Here is a 19,322-nt window from a genome sequence, read left to right as displayed (position 1 = left end):
TTCCATTTACTTTCAAAGAGAGGTGGCAAAAACCCTTCTACTTTTAACTGTTTTTTCCCGTCTCAAGGGAGGTATTTAAGGAAGCCCATCTTCCTAGTGCATTAACATTCATAAAAAAAAGGGACTCAGAGGAAAGAACCTAGCTGCTGCTTGGGATCCTGCCGGCCTCCACACTCTGCTCCCGCCATGCTCTCTGACCGCCTCAGCCACTCCCCGCCGAGGTGCGCAGGGGTCCCGCATGCACACCGGTGCCCCCTGCAGCCCCCAGCTCTCGACCTCTAGGTCCACCCAGCTACCTCCTTGGTATCTTCATTTGGATGTCTCTCCAAACCCCTCAAATCTGACACCTGACTGGAATCGTCTCCTCCAAACCTGCTCCTTATCTTAATAAATGGCACCGATATTCACCTCGGTCGTGCCAGAGACCTGTGGGTGTTCTTGATACTTCTCTCCGACTTCCAGCGCCAACCACCAAGGCCCGTCAGTTCTCTGTGTTGTCTCTCAAACCTGCCTGTTTCACCAGCTTTCCTGCCACCGCTCTCCTCTAAGCCATCAGGATCCACTACCTGGGCCACCATGCGAGCCTCCGGACAGTCTCCTAGCATGCAGCCTTGCCCCAGGAACACAAGCCAAAGTGATCTTAAAGTAACAAATGGGCTCACGATACCTCTCTGCCTACGACTTTCTGGCTTCCCTGTGCTCTCAACATCCAAAATCTTCAACATGGCCTAGAAATTGTGACGTACCTCTACAGTTTCCACCCTTCACACCCTGCGCCATCCCGATCCCGCCGTGCTCCCTTCTCCCCAGAACAATCTCCCTGCCCCGCCCCGCTGAGTCAAGGGTGCCCCTCTAGCGAGGCTTCTCGTAGCTCTTAACACGACTGTGGTACCTGATTCTCACAGCGGTCTGTCCCAAGTTCCGCTGTGAACCGTACACTCCCGCTTGCCCAGCCCCACAGCTGCCACCCAGCGAGTGTTCAGCAGGCGTGTGCTGAATGGACACACAAGCAGGGCTGCGGAGGGACCTTATGAGGGGCATGACAAGACGAAGCACCGGGGCTTTTCCACATAAAAACTTGCACTTTTGGAAATGTTGATCCCACCTTCATCCCTTTCCTGATCATTTGGCACGAGTCTGACTCTGCACAGAAAGGCAGCTGCCAAACTACAGAAAGATGAAGGTGGAGGTGTTTAAAAAGGGCAACGAGACAGAGTAAAAATAATGTTTTTTAAGATTAAGCTGCACACATGCTCTGAAAATGAGCACAGAGACTGAGTCACAGTTAAAAGAAGGAATGAGACTGAGGCCAAGTGATTGATGGCTTTGAGAGAATCAGACTCTGTTTTTATGTTTTGGTAATTCCTTCTGGATTTTTAAAAAACAACTTCATGCTAATCCAACAACATTTCTTAAGCACGCAGAGTGGCACAGGGACATATCCTGGAAAACCCGTCATGAAAGCTCAAGAAACTGCTCTCGCTCCGAACCAGTTCAAGTGCCACCTTCCCCGCTGGAGTGCCTCTGAACCTTTCAGGTTGTGCTTTCCCCCCTCTTTCCTCATATTCTCAGGTCTCAGAGCACAAACTACTAACCTCAGCCGCTTTGACCTCAGCTCCGGCCTGTATCCCGAGCTGGCACGAACCTGGGACAAAAGCTCTGCCCCTGGCATATGGGCGCGCCTACAGCTGGCGATCACCGCCAGGACACAGAATTTCTATGAACGTGTTATCTCTCGCTTCACTCTAAATTTGCACTTAATAGGTTTGGGCATTTTTTTCATATTGATTGTTAGAAAAGGTAGTGGACATTCTCCTAAGAGGCTTTCTTTTTTCAAGAAAACCCTTTAAAATTCTGTTTTAAATGAACTACACAGCAAGTGACAAGCAAATGTATCAATGGCCACAGGGAGCGTCAGACAGCAGTGTGAAAGCACCGTGCTAAAGCATTTACTCTGAAGGCTAAAATTAGATGGTTTTTATTACAGTCTGCTTATAAGAATCCTGAAAGGATGAATACCCTGCACCGCAGTCTGAAAGCTGACAAGGTATCGCTTAACTATTTCCTTCTTTCCTTCTCCCTTTGAAGCATCAGGTGTTTGGCTCAGTGGGTAAGAAGGCGAAACCACACCCGCCAACCTTCTGCCTCTCCCCAGAACGGCTGATCTGGAAGAAACCTGCCACGTGCCGGGCCTCTGTGGACAGCCTGCGTGGCCCACAGCACCTCTCCGGTCACTCAGCAGTGCTGACTTTGCCTTACAGACCCCCGCAATAGGTGTTTTAAGATGAAACGTCTAAGTAAACATAAATGAGTGAGAAGCTCCTCTCAGAAGGGAGGAATGACTGACTGGCTCTGAGGAGAAACAAGAAATGTCCTGGTTTTGCTCCTGAGGCACAAGGGACAGAAACTAAAAAAGGTAGGTACACAGAGGAATACACCAGCTGCCCGGCGCAGCCACGCACGTGTCCTCTTCCGGAGTCCCGAGTCCAGGCGGAGGCCGTGCTCCCCCCAGCAGGTCAACACCTGCCAGCCTGGAGGACTGCAGCGAGACGCACCAGAGAAAATGCCAAGCGGCGCTCTCGTCCTGTCTGGTCACAGATTCTGGGAACAGCTCTCTGTTTCTTTGTCAGGGTAAGTAAAAGCGGACACTGGGAAATCATTCCACAATGTATTTTTTTGTACGTTTTTCAAAGCTAACCTTTGTCTTTTAATATGCCCAAATGTGACTCTAAAGAACTGGAGATAATTGATTTCAATCAATATACTTGTAAAAAAAAGAAAATCACAAAAGCACATGGTGATCACCAAACAAAGAAGTACGAGCCACAGAAGGCAAGAGAGCAGGCTTAACCAGGGTTGTAGGCGGTCGGCATGGCTGAGTACATGAGTCCCTGCAGAGGCAAGCTCAGGGTGGTCACAGACACGACTGGGGTAGCTAGAGGCTGAGTGGTGTGAGAACTGCTTATCCTTTGGGTATTCTGTGAGAGAGTAGAAAAAAGGGTCATTATTTGAGTATTTATATTCAGCCTTAGTATTTAAAAAATAACATTCAATTTAAAAGTGACATTTTTCACAGTTTTATGATGTGAACGTCAAAACCTTAGAAATACTAATGTGAACTAAATATTTAATTTCAAGGGACATAGTTTTACATTAATTATTTATTTTCCCTTGTCTTTCATAGTGTTTATCGGTGGCAAGGATATATCCTTAAAACAGAAACCTGCACTCTGGGTGAGAATGCTTTGATGTGTTACCATAAATGAGGACTTGCTGGCACTAAAATACCGCCAGGCTGCCCCAAATCAAACATCTAGGTTTTCGAGCTGAGGAGAGCCAAAAGTCTTTTCTATCCTGAGAGTGTAAGTAAGTTTAGGGATCGAAACCACTTGCACCGGCAGCATTCCCATGTTAGCGTGCTGTGAGGTCCTGGCTTCCTATAGTACAGTTTGCTTCCAGTTTTCTTGCCCTGTGCTTCTACAGTTGCTACACCCACACCCCCCCACCCCGTGCCCCCCACACCCCCGGTGCCCCACGCCCATACAAGCTCAGCCTCCCCTACTGTCACCCCCCCACCCCGTGACCTATTTCTTGGCAGCAGGTTCCAATACACATCCCTGCTCAGGCTCCCGACACTTCTGAAAGGAGAGGCTTTGCGTGGAGAGCTTGTAACTAGCACACTTCTCATGAGACGGCGAATGGGGCAACACTAAATGCTCGCTGACCGACTCCATCTACACCGTATCCTATCTGTACCGGGAGTGAAAAAACCCAACTACTGAATAATCAAGTCAGCCTGACATGGCCACTCTACATTTCAGGGGTGACAGCACTTTCTCACGACAGGGGCTTCCGAGAATGCTCCAAAAGCAGGATCAGATAAAGAGAACAGACTCCATGATCCATGGGTTCAGCACCCAAGAAGGCCAAAGCACAACTAGCCCAGGGCTTTTAATATAGAGACATCACCTACGTTTTTCTCCCCAATTCCCGACTCCCTAAGCTTGGGGAGGGGGGAATCATTTCACTTTTCTGAACCTCTCTGTTTGCACAGTAGGGAAGACAGTGATCTTTGTGCTGCCGGCCTTGGGCACTACTGGGAAGCTCTAATGAGCCAAGAGTTGGGAAGTGCTCTGGTGACTGGAGTACCACCCAGATGTAAGACAGTATCCTTAAATGACTCTCCTGAGAAACCCTCTGGCCCACATTTCTATGTCACTTCAGATCCACAGGTAAGACCCCTGGAGCTACCACAAAGCGAGGTTGTTTAGAACAGCAAGGCTTCTCAAGGCATCTCAGCAGCCCGGCTCTCACCATGAGAGTCTTTCTTCACCTTGTGGTTTTCAAAGATTTAGAAATTTATCTTTGAGATTCTGTAACTGGGGAGTGAACTTTAAGTGGGTGGAAGTCAGTGTATGGTAAGTGGGAACACATGTTCATCTCAGCATCAAGTTAATAATTTTAATGAGTTTTTGAGGTAGAGATATACTTTGGACTTAATCTGGAAACTCAGAGTCAGACAGTAGGCAAAAGAACACAGCATGACCCAGTTTGGCCTAACTCTATCCATGCCAGGGCTTCAACTCCATGGCAATCTCCGGGCATGACCTCAAGAAGAGGTGGTGTGTATGTGTGTGTGTGTGTGTGTGTAACAGTGAATGCCAATATATCGGCAGGATGCATCAAAGCTCCGAATCTCCAAGGCATTGATTTTTCTGAGTAAGAGACTTGTGGGACCACTAGAGGGCAACATACTGCTACAGAATTGAAAGGAAACACTTGTGACAACTAACTTCTTAAGGGTAAACAGTCGAAGACAAATCATTTCATCTTTAATTATAAACTTCCATTTTCTAATTATTACCATATTACTAAATAAAGTATTTCCCCAGAAGAAAGTCTAAATCTGCACATGATATAATCCAACACCACAGTTGATGGCACACTAGTATATTTTAGTTTACTGAATACAAAACCACATCTCAAACTGTGAGTGATCACGAAGTTAAAGAATGATCTCTTAGTTTAAGGACAGAACACAGACAACCTAATCTAACAAGACACAAACTGTGCAAAACACACCAGCATGCGTATATATGTAATAATAAAATATAAATTAAACCAATAGATGCCTTCCCCCCATGCTCTCATGCAATCTGAACCCTTGTCCATGCTACAAACTAAACATTTTCAAGTTTTTCTCCCTTAAGGTCACTAATTCGCAACTGACAGAATTTATATGATTTCTGTGAATTTTGGGTTTTAGTTCCCAAAGAAGAGATAAAAGTTATTTTTAGTCAAATTTATTTTCTAGAAGAGAAGCCAATAGAAATCATTTATTTTAGAAAAAAGAAATCATTTATTTTAGAAAAACTTTTAACAACAGAGTATGTCCTGATAGAAAAAGGTAAATTTGTATATATTAAATTACAGACATTCCTTTTAGCAAACAGGGAACCCCCCTTATGGGTCAGATCATCTCATGCAGTATGAAATAATTCCAAGTCTGAAAAAAGTGACCTCACCAAAAATGATGTAATCTTTTTGAAAGAAAGAGAAATAACACAAGACCATGTGTTACAATCTGAGGAACTTTGAGGGTGAAGTCATTTTCTAAAAATATGTTAATAATTTGGGGAACTATATAAGGTATTTTATATCCTTCCTTAAAAAAAATCTTTAGCAAGTGTCTTGTGATCATTGACAGCTATTGTTTTTAAAGGCTCTGTTCCAATGTTCCCTCCAACAAACAAAATGGGTCAAGATATACAACTATAAGCAGAAAAACGGGATGGACTCAGTAGTACTAGATTGGTTCCGTTATTAAAAGTGCTTGGATAGTGTTTAATAACAGCAAGAAAAACTGTGTAACAAAGGGAACACTGGTTAGATATAAACACTTAAGAGAATTCGTACTTTCCAGATCTTTTGCAACTCCCTTCAAGCAGAAACGCACACTCACCAATTGGAGTCACCAACTCCAATTCTTCCTCCGACTGCACTCAGCACATGAGAGGGATACGAGAGTTACTAAGACTGTTGATACTCAAAAATAAAATATTTCCTTAGAAAAACACGTTATTCGGACACTAGCAGTTGCTTTGAACTCTAAAGAGATGATTAAATATAAGCAGTGAATACAAATATAAATTATTTATCGTATCTCCACTAGTAGCTGCTTTCAGAAGAAAGATTCTTCGGATTCTTGCAGGCCAGGCTTTAAAGCTGCCCCCGCTCCCTGGCTTCGTCCACTCCTGTGTCGGCCTCACCCACATACCGCCGGGCTACCGCCACTGTGTTTAAACAGAGTTCCTCATCATGACACCGGTTTATACTTGAAACCCTGAGAGTACTTCGTCCTCGCATCCCTAGCCCACCTGGTCACACACGTCCATTATTTATCTCCTAGATGTGTGCTTTTCGGTCAGCAGGAATTATTTTATTTTCTAATTTCCCACCGCAGCTAGCATAGTGTTACAAAACAAGAAGAACTCCAACAGTAGTTCATAACAGTCTTGGATAACACGGATTTGGATGCAAATACAGCTTTCGTGTGTATAATTTCGCTGCGGAAAAACAGTAACATGTATGAAGCTAATGAGACTGGAAGAGAACTGAACTGATAAATCACGTCCAGAAAAGAGATGAAGGACACATATTTGCTCTTCTCCTAAGCATTCAGAAAATACTAACAGGCTAGAAATAATCTGCTAGCTAGTGCTTTCTTATTTTATTTGAAGGAGTCAAGTTTCTCTGTCAATCTACGGAAGTCTTTGTAAGCATCAGTGATGGAGGAGACCCGGATCCAAAAGCCAGCCAACCTGCAAACAAACGGTAACACAGGCAGGCTGGTTGCCAACTCTGAATAACAAGCGCCCAGCCTACAGCTGCTGTCTCAAATGTGGGCGAGAGGCCCTTCAGCGGCAGAGTTACACAGATCTTCACAGTCCTCCAACCACAGGACCTGCATGCAAATATCACAGGTAAGTGCTGTGTGGTTTCCACTTGCACCTGCCAGGCCAAGGGTGTAAAATAGTTTATATGGCAAATTCTGAGTCTTCTAAGAGCTGCTTCATGATCTCTGAAAGAAAGCCCAGACAGAGATAGTTCTGACCAGCAGCTGAAGTCCTCCATGCAGGTCTGCCCTTACCTTCTGCAGTTGACTGAGCCTTAAATGAAACTTTCTGTAGCCTCTCTGAAAGACAGGGGCAGGTGTTCGACATCCTGTTCCTAAACGGTGAGCCAAATGACTACCCTGAATGCCCACATGTTTTTCTTTTCGGGGTTACCTGTTACACCTGTGTGTATCTTTAACTCGGTATCCTGCAATAATTTTACCCATAGAGAGCGGCTGTGAAGAGAGCGCACCATCACAGCACACACCCCAGCACCACCCCACCCGGGTCTGCCTCTCAAAGAAGCACGAGACAACTGTCAAACTGACAGAGGAGGGACGCCTGGGTGGCTCAGTTGGTTAAGCAGCTGTCTTCGGCTCAGGTCATGATCCCAGCGTCCTGGGATCGAGTCCCACATCGGGCTCCTTGCTCAGCAGGGAGCCTGCTTCTCCCTCTGCCTCTGCCTGCCATTCTGTCTGCCTGTGCTCGCTCTCTCCCCATCTCTCTCTCTGATAAATAAAATCTTAAAAAAAAAAAACTGACAGAGGAACCAGCAATAACTGAGGCTACAGGACTTCACCTGGATTTCACCCATCTTTCACCGATGTCCTTTTTCTACTCCAGGACTGGATGCTGCATCCCACATGCCCTTACCGGTCACATACCCTTCATCTCCTCTGGTCTGTGACCGCTCCCTCCATCTTTCCTCATTTTGCATGACCTTAAAAACTGCAGAGTAGGGGCGCCTGGGTGGCTCAGTGGGTTAAGCCGCTGCCTTCGGCTCAGGTCATGATCTCGGGGTCCTGGGATCGAGTCCTGCATCGGGCTCTCTGCTCAGCAGGGAGTCTGCTTCCCTCTCTCTCTCTCTGCCTGCCTCTCAGTCTACTTGTGATTTCTCTCTGTCAAATAAATAAATAAAATCTTTGGAAAAAAAAAACTGCAGAGTACTGGGTGGATATCTCATGGAACGTCCCGTAATTTGAGTCTTAAATTTTCTTGGATAGAGAGCATGGATTTTTGGAAGAGTACCAAAGAGGTGATGCGACCCTCTTAGCACATACCAGAAGGTATGTCAGTCCATTATTGGTGATGTTAAACTCGATTGCTGGTGAAAGTCACGTCTTCGAGCACTCCCTACTACAAAATTACTATTGTTCCCTTTGTCAGTTATTTGGGGAGAGACATTTTGAGGCTATGCAAACACCCTGTTTTTCCTTAAACTTTTGCTCACTCATTTTAGCATCCATTGACCCTGTCTGGCCATGATCTCTGTACTGTGGTAATGACAGTGATGATTTGCTATTTCTCTCATTCTTTCTACATGTAATAATTAGAACTCTTCTCTAAGGAAGAGCTGTTTCTTTCATCATTTTTATCAATAACAGACTTGGTATTTTGTATTCCTTTGGTACTAATCCAATACTATTGTTACTTATTTTGTTGCTTAACTTGTTCTAGTTTGGGCCACTGGAGCTCTTCAGAGAGGCTGGTTCCTGTAAGCATTTCACCTGCACTTCCTTATCCTCTGGCACCTCCGACTCATCCTGTATTTTCATTGCCCCCACTCTATAATCAATCATTTTTCCAAGGAATCCTGATTCCTCTTATTGGAGAATGTTTAGAAACGAAGATCTGAGTACTAGGTGTGTTCAGTTATCAGGTGCCATTACCTGAAGGGTCTATCGGTAGAGCTAGGAAATATATGAGGTACACTATTCACGTGTATATACATTGATATTTCTCTATGTTAAGAAAGTAAGTTCATACTGAAACTTCCAACAATAGCCCAGAAACACAGTGTTCACTGTAGCCTTCCTTCCCCAACCCCAACCACCTTGCTTATTTGCAAGTTTTTCCCCCCCGAACAATGAAAAACCTGGCTTTATCTACAATGTATTCACTGTTTGAGTGTTGTCTAACAAATGTACCATCTTGAGCACAACGACTTCCTCATTTTTATGTTTTCTCTATCTAGAGTTAAAACCGTTTCCAAAGTTACTGAGAGCTCCTTCCCCGTCCCCTTCCGGATCATCCTGTCACAGACTTGTACTACAGCCATATTCATGTGTCACAGTCTGTATTCCATCTGCAGTTCCCCTGGAATCCTGGTTGATTTTTAACAGCATATAGTAAAACCACTCTTTCTACAGTTTTATGAGTTTTAACAGAGGCATAGACTCATATGTACACCCACCAGCACAGGATCACTGAAGAGTTCCATTGCCTCAAAAATTCACCTCACATACCCTTTGCAGTCAACTCCTCTCTCCATCCCTGGCAATTACTGATCTGTTTTGCATTTTGCAGAATGAAATATAAATAGAATCAAATGCTATGTAGTCTTTTGGATCCAGCTTCTTTCACTTAGCAAAACTCATTTAAGATCATCTATACTGCTGTGAATAAGTGGCTCGTCCCTTTTTTTGCTGAGCAGTACTCTTTGGATGTACCACAGTGTGTATATCCATCCATTCTTCTGTTGGAAGGACATCTAGGTTGTTCTCAGTTTTTGGCAACTGTGAAAAATACAGATTTCTATAAGCACAGTTCTCCATTCATTTGTGTAAATTCTCTAGGAGAGGACTGTTGGGTTGTATGACAAGTATATATTTAACTTTGTAAGACGTTGTTGATCTGTTTTCCCAAGTGGTGTGTGACTTTGCTCTAAGCATGAATATACGAGAGTTCTTGTTGCTCTGCATCCTTGTCAGAACTTGGCATTTTAGAATGCTGGGTTTTTGTTTTGTTTTTAAGTAGCCCTCATCGGGCCTTGAACTCGCCTTGAACTCTGATATCAGCGGGTCTTGAACTCTGATATCAAAACCTGAGCTGAAATCAAGAGCTGGACACTTAACCGACTGAGCCAACCAGGCACCCGAGTAAAGCTGACCCATGATGTTACATTTTTTCAGGTGTACAACACAGCAGTTCCCCAACTCCATACAGTATGCTGTGCTCACAAGTGTAGCTTTTCCATCTGTCCCCATACAATGCTATCACAGTACCACTGATTTTATTTTTTAAATCTTAGCCATCCTAATAGATGTACAGTTGTATCATCATAGAAGCAGGTCCTTTACGAGTATGTGATTTGCAAACAGTTTCCCCTCATCTGTAGGCTGTCTTTTTATTCTCTGGGTAGGACCGTTTACAGAGTAAAACTTTTTGATAGTGAAACTATTTTGATAGCATCAATATATCAGAATTTTCTTTATGGATCATGTTTTTGGTGTATTGTTTCTTCCAAAATTTTCTTCTAAAAGTTTCAGAGTTTTGTATTTTATGCTTGAGTCTATGATGCGTTTTTAGTTAATTTTTGAATAAGGTATGATTTGTATTTTGAGGTTTTATTTTTGCATATGGATGGTGAACTGTTCCAGGAGAGTCAGTTGGACCAGCTATCCTTTCTCGGCTGAACTGCTTTACTGCCTTTGTCAAAATACAACAGAATATATCTGTGTAGGTCTATTTTCTCGGCTCTCTGTTTTGTCCACTGGCGCCCACCTTTCTGCCAGTACCTCTTTCATTCTTGATATTGATAACCTGTGCCTTCTCTTTTAATTTGGTCAGCTTGGCCAGAAGTTTAGCAATCAAAAAACTAGGCTTTGCTTGATTGCTTTTCTCTATTGCTTTCATTTTAAATTTCATTTATTTCTGAATTTTTTCTTTTGATTGCTTTGGGTTAAGTTTTTGCTCTTCTTTCTTGAGTTTATGAGTTTTAACAAAAGTTTACTGATTTAGTACCTTCTCTTTTCTAATATAAACATCAAATGCTGTAAGTTTCCCTCTCTCATATACATACATACATACACACATACATATTTTATAATTTCTCCTAAGATTTCCTCTTTGACCCAGAGATTATTTAAAAGTGTGTTAATTTCTCAATATATAAGGATTTTTCCTTTCTGTTATGATTTCATTATGATCAGAGAATATAATCTAGATGATTTTAACTCTTTGATATTTGTTGAGATTTACTTTATGGCACAGGTAATGGTCTATCTTGGTGAATGTTCCAAGGGCCCTTAAGAAAAATGTTATGCTCTGCTGTTGTGAAGTGTCCCATAAAAGTCTGTTAGAGTACTGGTGAGGCTGGTTGAGTATTGCTCAGGTTGTCCAGATCCGTACAGATTTTTCTGCCTGCTTGTTCTGCCGATTACGGAGAGAAGAATGTTTAAGTTTCCAGCTACAGTTGTGGATTTTTCTATTTCACCTTTTAGTTCCATCAGTTTTTGGCTTACAAATTTTGAAGGCAGGCTGTTACGTGTGTATACATTAAAGATACTTATTTCTTGGAAAATGGACTGTGTGAAGTCCTTCTTTATTCTTGATAATATTCCTTATTGTGAAGCCCATATTGTCTGAAATTAATATTGCTACACTAGCCTTCTTGTGGTTAACATTTGCATAGTATGTTTTCTCTATCTGCTAACCTCTGCCTTTATATTTAAAGTAGGGTTTCTATAGACTGTGTATAGTATGACCTTCCTTTTTTAAAAATTAATTAATTAATATGTTTATTAAAATAAACATATAATGGGGGTGCCTGGGTGGTTCAGTGGGTTAAAGCCTCTGTCTTCGGCTCAGGTCATGATCTCAGCGACCTGGGATCGAGCCCCACATCGGCTTCTCTGCTCAGCAGGGAGCCTGCTTCCTCCTCTCTCTCTGCCTGCCTCTTGGCCTACTTGTGATCTCTGTCTGTCAAATAAATAAATAAAATCTTTAAAAATAAATAAATAAATAAATACACATATGATGTATTTTTATCCCCAGGGGTACAGGTCTATGAATCGCCATGACCTTTCTTTTCTTAAACAATCTGACATTTTGTCTTTTAACTGATGTTTACAACAACATTCAGTGTGATTACTTGTATGGTTGGATTACAATCTACAATGTTGTTAGCTGTATTTATTTGCCTCATTGTCTCTTTGTTGTATTTTCCTGTTTTCTCCCATATCTTGGGCTATTCGAGCATTTTTTAATAATTCTATTTTATCTCCTCTATTGACTTTTTATACCTCTTTCATAAATTGTTTTCTGTAGTTGCACTAGGTTTTATAACATACATCTTTAGTTAACTAGAGTTTACCGTCAAGTAGATATCATATTAGGTGTAGAGTAAGGGCTTCGAACAGTGTGTTTACAACTTTGCTTCCTGTCTTTTGTTGTCCTACACTTTATTTCTACATGTATTATAAGCACCAAATTCATTCCCGCTATTTTTGCTTTAGAAAGTAGTGATCTTTTAGAACAATGAAAAAGAGAGAGATGCCTGGATTCCGGTTTCTAATACCAGTCTCCAATAATAAGGAACCAGGTTCCTTAGAGAAATGACTGATTCTGGGACTGGGGCAGGGAATATACAAGATGAGCCCGGAACACTTCATCGTAACTGAAAAATTTTAAAGTAACCTTTATTATCCCCTCCCTGCCAAAAATAACACCACAAGGATGAGGGTGTATTTTCAGAGGAACTGGAACCAAGTGAAAAGTCCTCGACAGCTAAAGCTGGAATATGAGCAACAGAATGAAACAGTATTGGTAGAACTATATGTTAGCAGAATTTAGTAGTATAAATATCCATAAGTCTGTATTAAAGTAAATCATTAAATAATAAAAGCAAACAGATAAATCACCTGTTCAGAAGAACTCCAAATAATTTATGTAGATATTCTGCCCTCAAGGAGGTAGAGCCCAATTCCCCACTCCTTAAGTATGGACCTTGCATAGGACTTCTTTCCAAAGAGGACAGTACGCAAAGGAAGAAGTGTAACTTTGCAGCACAGAAACACATGCAACACTGCATCAGCAAGGTGACCAAGGTTGACAACAACAGTAATTACTCATAATGATACTATGTACCCTTTGTATGAGGTGATCAAAATGGCACACTTGAGTTGTGGCTTTCCTCCCTGAACCCATAACCCCAGTCTAATCATGAGTAAAACGTGGGGAAAAAAGTCCCAATGGAAGGACATTCTACAAGATACCTTACTAGTACTTCTCAAAACTGTCAAGGTCATTAAAGCAAGGAAAGACTTAGAAACTATCACAGCCAAGAGGAGTCTGCGGAAACAGCCTACTAAGTGGGAAACAGCCTACTAAGTGTAATGTGGTGTCTTGGATGGGGTCCCAGAACACAAGCTATGTGGTTTAAAAACTAAAGAAATCTGAATAAAGTACAAAATTTCTGTGAATAATAATGTATCAATACTGACCTTTTAGTACTATGCAGTACTACAATACTATTGTACTATACTAATGCAAGATGTTAATAATCGGAGAAACTGGTACGAAGCATTAGGAGAACTTTCTGTACTATCTTTGTAATCTAAAATAAAAGGTTTATAAAATGTAGGGGAAAATAAATTGTGTTTTATTTTATCTTCATTTATTTCATTTCCATTGTTCTATATTTCTCTGTGTTCTATATTTCTCTGTGTAGATCCAAGTTTTCGCTGGCATCACAGTCCCTTTGCAGAAGGACTTCCTTCAGCATTTTTTGCAGAACAGATCTCCCAGCAATAAATTCCCCAGATTTTTTTGTTTGAGAAAGTTTTTATTTCTCTTTCATTTCTGAAAGACAACTTTGCTGGATACAGAATTCCAGGTTGAGGGTTTCTTGTTTTGAATTCCAGCACCGCAGGTTACTCCACGGTTTTATAGCTTGCATAGGTTCTGAAGAGAAGTTTGGTATATATTTTCTTTTTCCTTCTCTTTCCTCTGGCTGCCTTTAAGATTTTCTCCTTGTTGTCCTTTGCTTTTAGCAACCTGAAATGTGTGTGTATTTGTCCTACTTGGTGTTACTGTTTCTTCAAATATTTCTTCTGCTCTGTTCTCTCTCCCCTCTTTTTGGAATTCCAATGACAAATATGTTAAACCACCTGATAGAAGTCCACAGCTCTTGGAAGATTTGTTCTGCTCTTTGTTTTGCAGTTTGGGTTAACTTCACTGACCTACAGACCAATAGGTCTTTAGCGCTTGGTTGGAGTTCATTTAGTTAGGAATTGGGCTGAGTTGGAGCTCATGGGTGCAGTCATCACCCTCGGTGCCGCCACCATGGGCCCCGAATCCCTGCAGCAGGAAGTGAGGCTGGTTTGCCGGAAGTCGGTTTTTCTCCAGTGTGTGATCCATTCTCAGTCTGCAGCCTTCCCCTCTTGGTGCTGCGCCCCGGGCTGGGGCCTTTTGGGCATCTGCCATGCTCTTGGCATTCACATTGTTCCTGCACCTCCGCCCTGGCTTCAAATGTTTTTCCTTTTCCATTTCTCAAGATACAATGGGAGGTCGCCAAAGGGCCTGGAGGGTGACACTTTCTGTCGTTCATCCCCTCACAGATGAACACTTCTGGTCCATAGGACAGAAAGGGGAGAAGGGTCCAGGCAGCACATTTTGTCCCTATTACAGGGGCTGCTCGTCCCTTTTCTCAGCCGTACATCATAGGGGAGACATCTTCAGGATGTTCCCAATCTCTTTTGTGAGCACCCAGTGGGGTTTGTGAAGAAAAAGCCTCCAAAAGAACTTGGACTTCACCTACGTCAGAGTAGGTCAACTTTCAGTAGAGAAATGTACCTCGTATGCCAAGTCAGAATGCCACTCTGGAAAATGTATACAATTTACAGCATGTACAAAACTGGTAGGTTTTACTTGAACAATAAAAGACTGAAAACAAATTATGTTTCAAGGAAAAACAAATGAATGCTTTAATTTACTATAATAAAATGTTATGACTGTGGAGGTACCAACCATATCAATATAGAAAGTTTAGAAACTAGAAAAGGAGAGAGAAAATTCCTATATCCACCATCCCAACATAACTATGATAATCAGTTTGGATTTCCCCTCCTTTTTATTTTCCACATGCATATTTTTTTGCATAGTTTTAAATTACAACTAAAAAGAAGTTCAGATGAAAATTTTCATTTACATAACTTTCATACTGTTGAATACATTGGTTTCTTCCTATTATTCATACTATAAATAAAGTTGCAGTGAATCTTTGCAAGTTCTAGTTCATTTCTTTAGGAGAGATTCCCAGGAATGGGATTTGTGGGCTCAGAGGCATGAACATTTTTATGACTACTGGAACATCTTTGCAAAATCTTTTCAGAAAGCTCATTACTAACTTACAATGCCATCATCAGTTTCCTCACACCTACACTGGTTCTCCAGATCACAACACAAAGTGGTAATAGTTGGCAATTAGTGAGTTTGTGGTTTTCTTTTGTCATTTTTATTTAAATCTTCTGATATATCCTTCCCATTTTTCAAATACTAGTTGGGTTTCTTTTTTGAATTGTACATTTAGGTACATTAAAAAACCCACCTACTTATTAAATATTCCCCTTCCTCTTGCTTGTATTTTATTTTACTTCTCTATGGAATGAGAAAATCTTTTTATCTCCCTTAAGACAACTGGAGAAAAGTGGTTGCAAGCTCAGTGGCTTTTGCAGCTCACTGTGGAGGAGCCAGAGCTTTCCAGCTTTCTGCTCTGCCATCCTAGGCTTTTGCTGGTCTGTCCCCTTGACACAGTCGTGGTTCCTGATCTCAAGATGGGACTGTACATCCTGCTGCCACATGCAGACAATAGTGCCCAATGAACGGAGTCTTTGCCCAAAGACTGTTAACTCTTTCTGAGAGTATGAATGTGTAATGTTTTCTCTCTAGATTTCAGGATAGTATAACACCTATACAATATACACTACATTCTCTTATCATTTGATTGATTGATTTTTAATATTTTATTTATTTATTTGACAAACAGAGATCACAAGTAGGCAGAGAGGCAGGCAGAGAGAAAGGGGGAGGCAGGTCTCCCACTGAGCAGAGAGCCAGATGCAGGGCTCCCAGGACCCTGGGATCATGACTTGAGCTGAAGGCAGAGGCTTTAACCCACTGAGCCACCCAGACGCCCCTCTCTTAGCATTTTAAAAGTACCTCCACACTTTGGTTTAGAATTCCTTTTAAAAATCAAATGTATCTATTTTAAAACTCATATTAACATACCACATAATACAAAATGGTACATAAAATAAAAACTTAACAATCAAGGCTTTAGCATAAATTTAAAATCTCCACGTATCCATTACATCAGGAAAAAGAATACTGCCAAAACCCTGAAAAGGCTCTATAATTGGGCCCCCCGAACATTCTTGTTGTCCCACCTACCCAAAATAACCAGTATTATGACTATTACAGTGACTTGTTTTTCTTTACAGTTTTATCATCTATCTACACGCAATCTTAGCACATAATATTGCTTGGCTATTTTTCCAGATTTATTTAGATAGAATAGAATAATTTTGTATTTGCATCCATTGTCTTTCATACATCATAGTCTGATGAAATTCAGCCACCATGCTAATTACTGCTATAGTTTCTTTCTTTTCATTCCAGTATAGAACTCCTTCACATAGACATACTATCACTTATTTATTTGTTCTACTGTTGGCAGAAATTTGGATTATTTCTAGATGTTGCCTGTAACAGGCAATGCCATGCGCATTCCTTTATTTCCTGATGCTCATGGTACACATATGCATTTCTCTACAGTATATAAGGATGAATAAAAATGGTGAGTTGTAGAACCCATATATCTACTACTTTAGGAGACAATGTCAAAACAGCTGCATCAATTTGCACTGTAATCCTCAGGGAATGGGAGTTTGGAACTCTCACAATGAGAGTTATCAACACCTGGTATTATCAGCCTATTCTGCTTTGGCCATTCTGGCTGGTGTATGATGCTTTCTGTGATTTTAATTTTGCATTGCCTTGGTTACTGAGACTGAGTATCTTGTCACAGGCTTACTGGATACCTGGTAACTTCTTTTGTAAAATGTTCTCATGCACATTTTCAAAAATCAGATATTTTTCATGATGACTTGTATGTATTCTTGATAAAAAAGACCTCTGTGTGCTGTATGTATACAATCTACATTTTCTCACTGTCTTGCCTTTTTGTTCTCTTCATGGTGATTTTGATCAATAAAGATTCTTAATTTTACACAACCAAATCAATCCTTCTTTTACAGTTATGCTTCCTCTGATTTCCTATTTAACATGTCTTTCCCTATTCTAAGTTTGTCTCATGCTTAAAGACCTCAAAGATGCTTCTGCTTGCCTTATTACATGGGCCTGAAACATCCTGTATTTTGGGAAGCAGGAGACTCAACAAAAATTAAAATAAGAACGAGGAGAACAGAGGCTCATCTATAAAAACATTATACATTTGAAAATTACAGTATCAGTAAAAATGTTCCAGTTTAAAGGTTAATTGAAACTATATGGAAGTGGTTCATGGCAAGTCTTTAAGCCTGGACTGAAAAATTAAAGTTATTATACAGATTATGTATAAAAAATTGATTTATTATACATAAAAAATGGTTGCTGGCTGAAATACTCTGTCACCAGAGAGCTTACCTCTATGTGATTAAATTCTCCAAAATTTGTTGATACATTTTTTGTGGCCCAGCATGTGGTCAATTTTCAGTTTTATGTACACAAAGAACTTTTTTTTTTTTTTAAGTATAGAAGAACATATGGGACACCTGGGTGGCCAGTCAAGTTAAGCATCTGCCTTCAGCTCAGGTCATGATCCCAGGGTCCCGGGACTGAGTCCCACACTGGGCTCCCTGCTCAGCAAGGACTCTGATTCTCCCTCTGCCCTGTTTTTCCTCCCCGCTCATGCTCTGACAAATAAACAAGCAAAATCTTTAAAAAGAGAAAAAAGGAACACAGTGTAAAGAACGTTTACTCTGTACTTTAAATGTAGATAACAACACTCTAGTGTACAGAAAGCAGATGGCGCAGATGTTAGATGTAGCTACTAGAAGGGCCTGTTAATCTCTGATTCACTCTACTTCTATGGTCTTGCCTTTTGGGGGCTTAACACAAAGTGTTAAAATACCCATGACAGATCATTTATTTTAGGGACAAAGTGACAGGAGCACACTGGACCCTCCCAATTTTTAAGGGCCCTGAACTTTGACTTCTGTGTCCCCCTAGGTCTCTGAGGCATCCTGCTCCACTGTGGAAGTGGCAACTACCACCTGCGGAAAAGCAGTCATTAATGCCAGGCTCACCCTCTTTGAGGATCTGTCTCCAACATTCCCTGGATCTTGAGCCAGGAATTCTTCATTATTTTGTAGGTTCTCAAGTGCTTTCAAGCAGATTTAAAAAACATTTTGCCTAGCATTTGTAGGTGTCTTCAGTGGAAGGGTTGGTCCCAATAATCAGGTCTACTATTATCACAGCACAAGCTTAATTGTCTTGTCTTTTTTTAAACCTCAATTTTAATTTTATTTATGGAAGGTTTCATTATCCAAAAGCTCTTTTCTATATATCATCTTAAGACCAGAAAGAAGATTTCCCAAAATGTTTTATGATACTAATTATGAAAGATGCTTTTTCATGAGGAAAAAATGAAGGTTTCTATTATGAAATCACTTTGTGTAACCATATGTTACATACTAAGTTTAATGACTCACAAATTAGCATTTTAAAGGCTCCAGTAAGTCCTACAGTGAAGAAAATTACTTAGTTTTATTTATTTTTATTTTTTATTTTTTATTTTTTTATAATTTTTATTTTTCTCTTGAGATTCTAATCTACTTTTTTTTTATTAATTTTTTATTTTTTATAAACATATATTTTTATCCCCAGGGGTACAGGTCTGTGAATCACCAGGTTTACACACTTCACAGCACTCACCCAAGCACATACCCTTCCCAATGTCCATAATCCCACCCCCTTCTACCAAACCCCCTCCCCCCAGCAACCCTCAGTTTATTTTGTGAGATTAAGACTCACTTATGGTTTGTCTCCCTCCCAATCCCATCTTGTTTCATTGATTGTTCTCATACCCACTTAAGCCCCCATGTTGCATCACCACTTCCTCATATCAGGGAGATCATATGATAGTTGTCTTTCTCTGCTTGACTTATTTCGCTAAACATGATACGCTCTAGTTCCATCCATGTTGTCGCAAATGGCAAGATTTCATTTCTTTTGATGGCTGCATAGTATTCCATTGTGTATATATACCACATCTTCTTGATCCATTCATCTGTTGATGGATATCTAGGTTCTTTCCATAGTTTGGCTATTGTGGACATTGCTGCTATAAACATTCGGGTGCACATGCCCCTTTGGATCATTACGTTTGTATCTTTAGGGTAAATACCCAATAGTGCAATTGCTGGG

General features: G+C 41.0%; 2 protein-coding genes across 3 annotated transcripts in view; both read right to left on the bottom strand.

Moving 5' to 3' along the window:
* Positions 1-19,322, bottom strand: part of LOC309867653 (melanoma inhibitory activity protein 2-like) — a 525,646-nt gene that overhangs the window by 336,599 nt on the left and 169,725 nt on the right. The window lies entirely within an intron of this gene.
* The window catches only part of LOC309867644 (myocyte-specific enhancer factor 2A-like), a gene marked incomplete at both ends in the record, with an annotated part of 98,858 nt that overhangs the window by 2,174 nt on the left and 77,362 nt on the right, over positions 1-19,322 (bottom strand).

Source organism: Mustela nivalis (genome assembly GCF_964662115.1).
Source record: "Mustela nivalis genome assembly, chromosome: 6".
Taxonomy (NCBI): domain Eukaryota; kingdom Metazoa; phylum Chordata; class Mammalia; order Carnivora; family Mustelidae; genus Mustela; species Mustela nivalis.
This window is presented reverse-complemented; position numbering and strand designations above follow the sequence as displayed.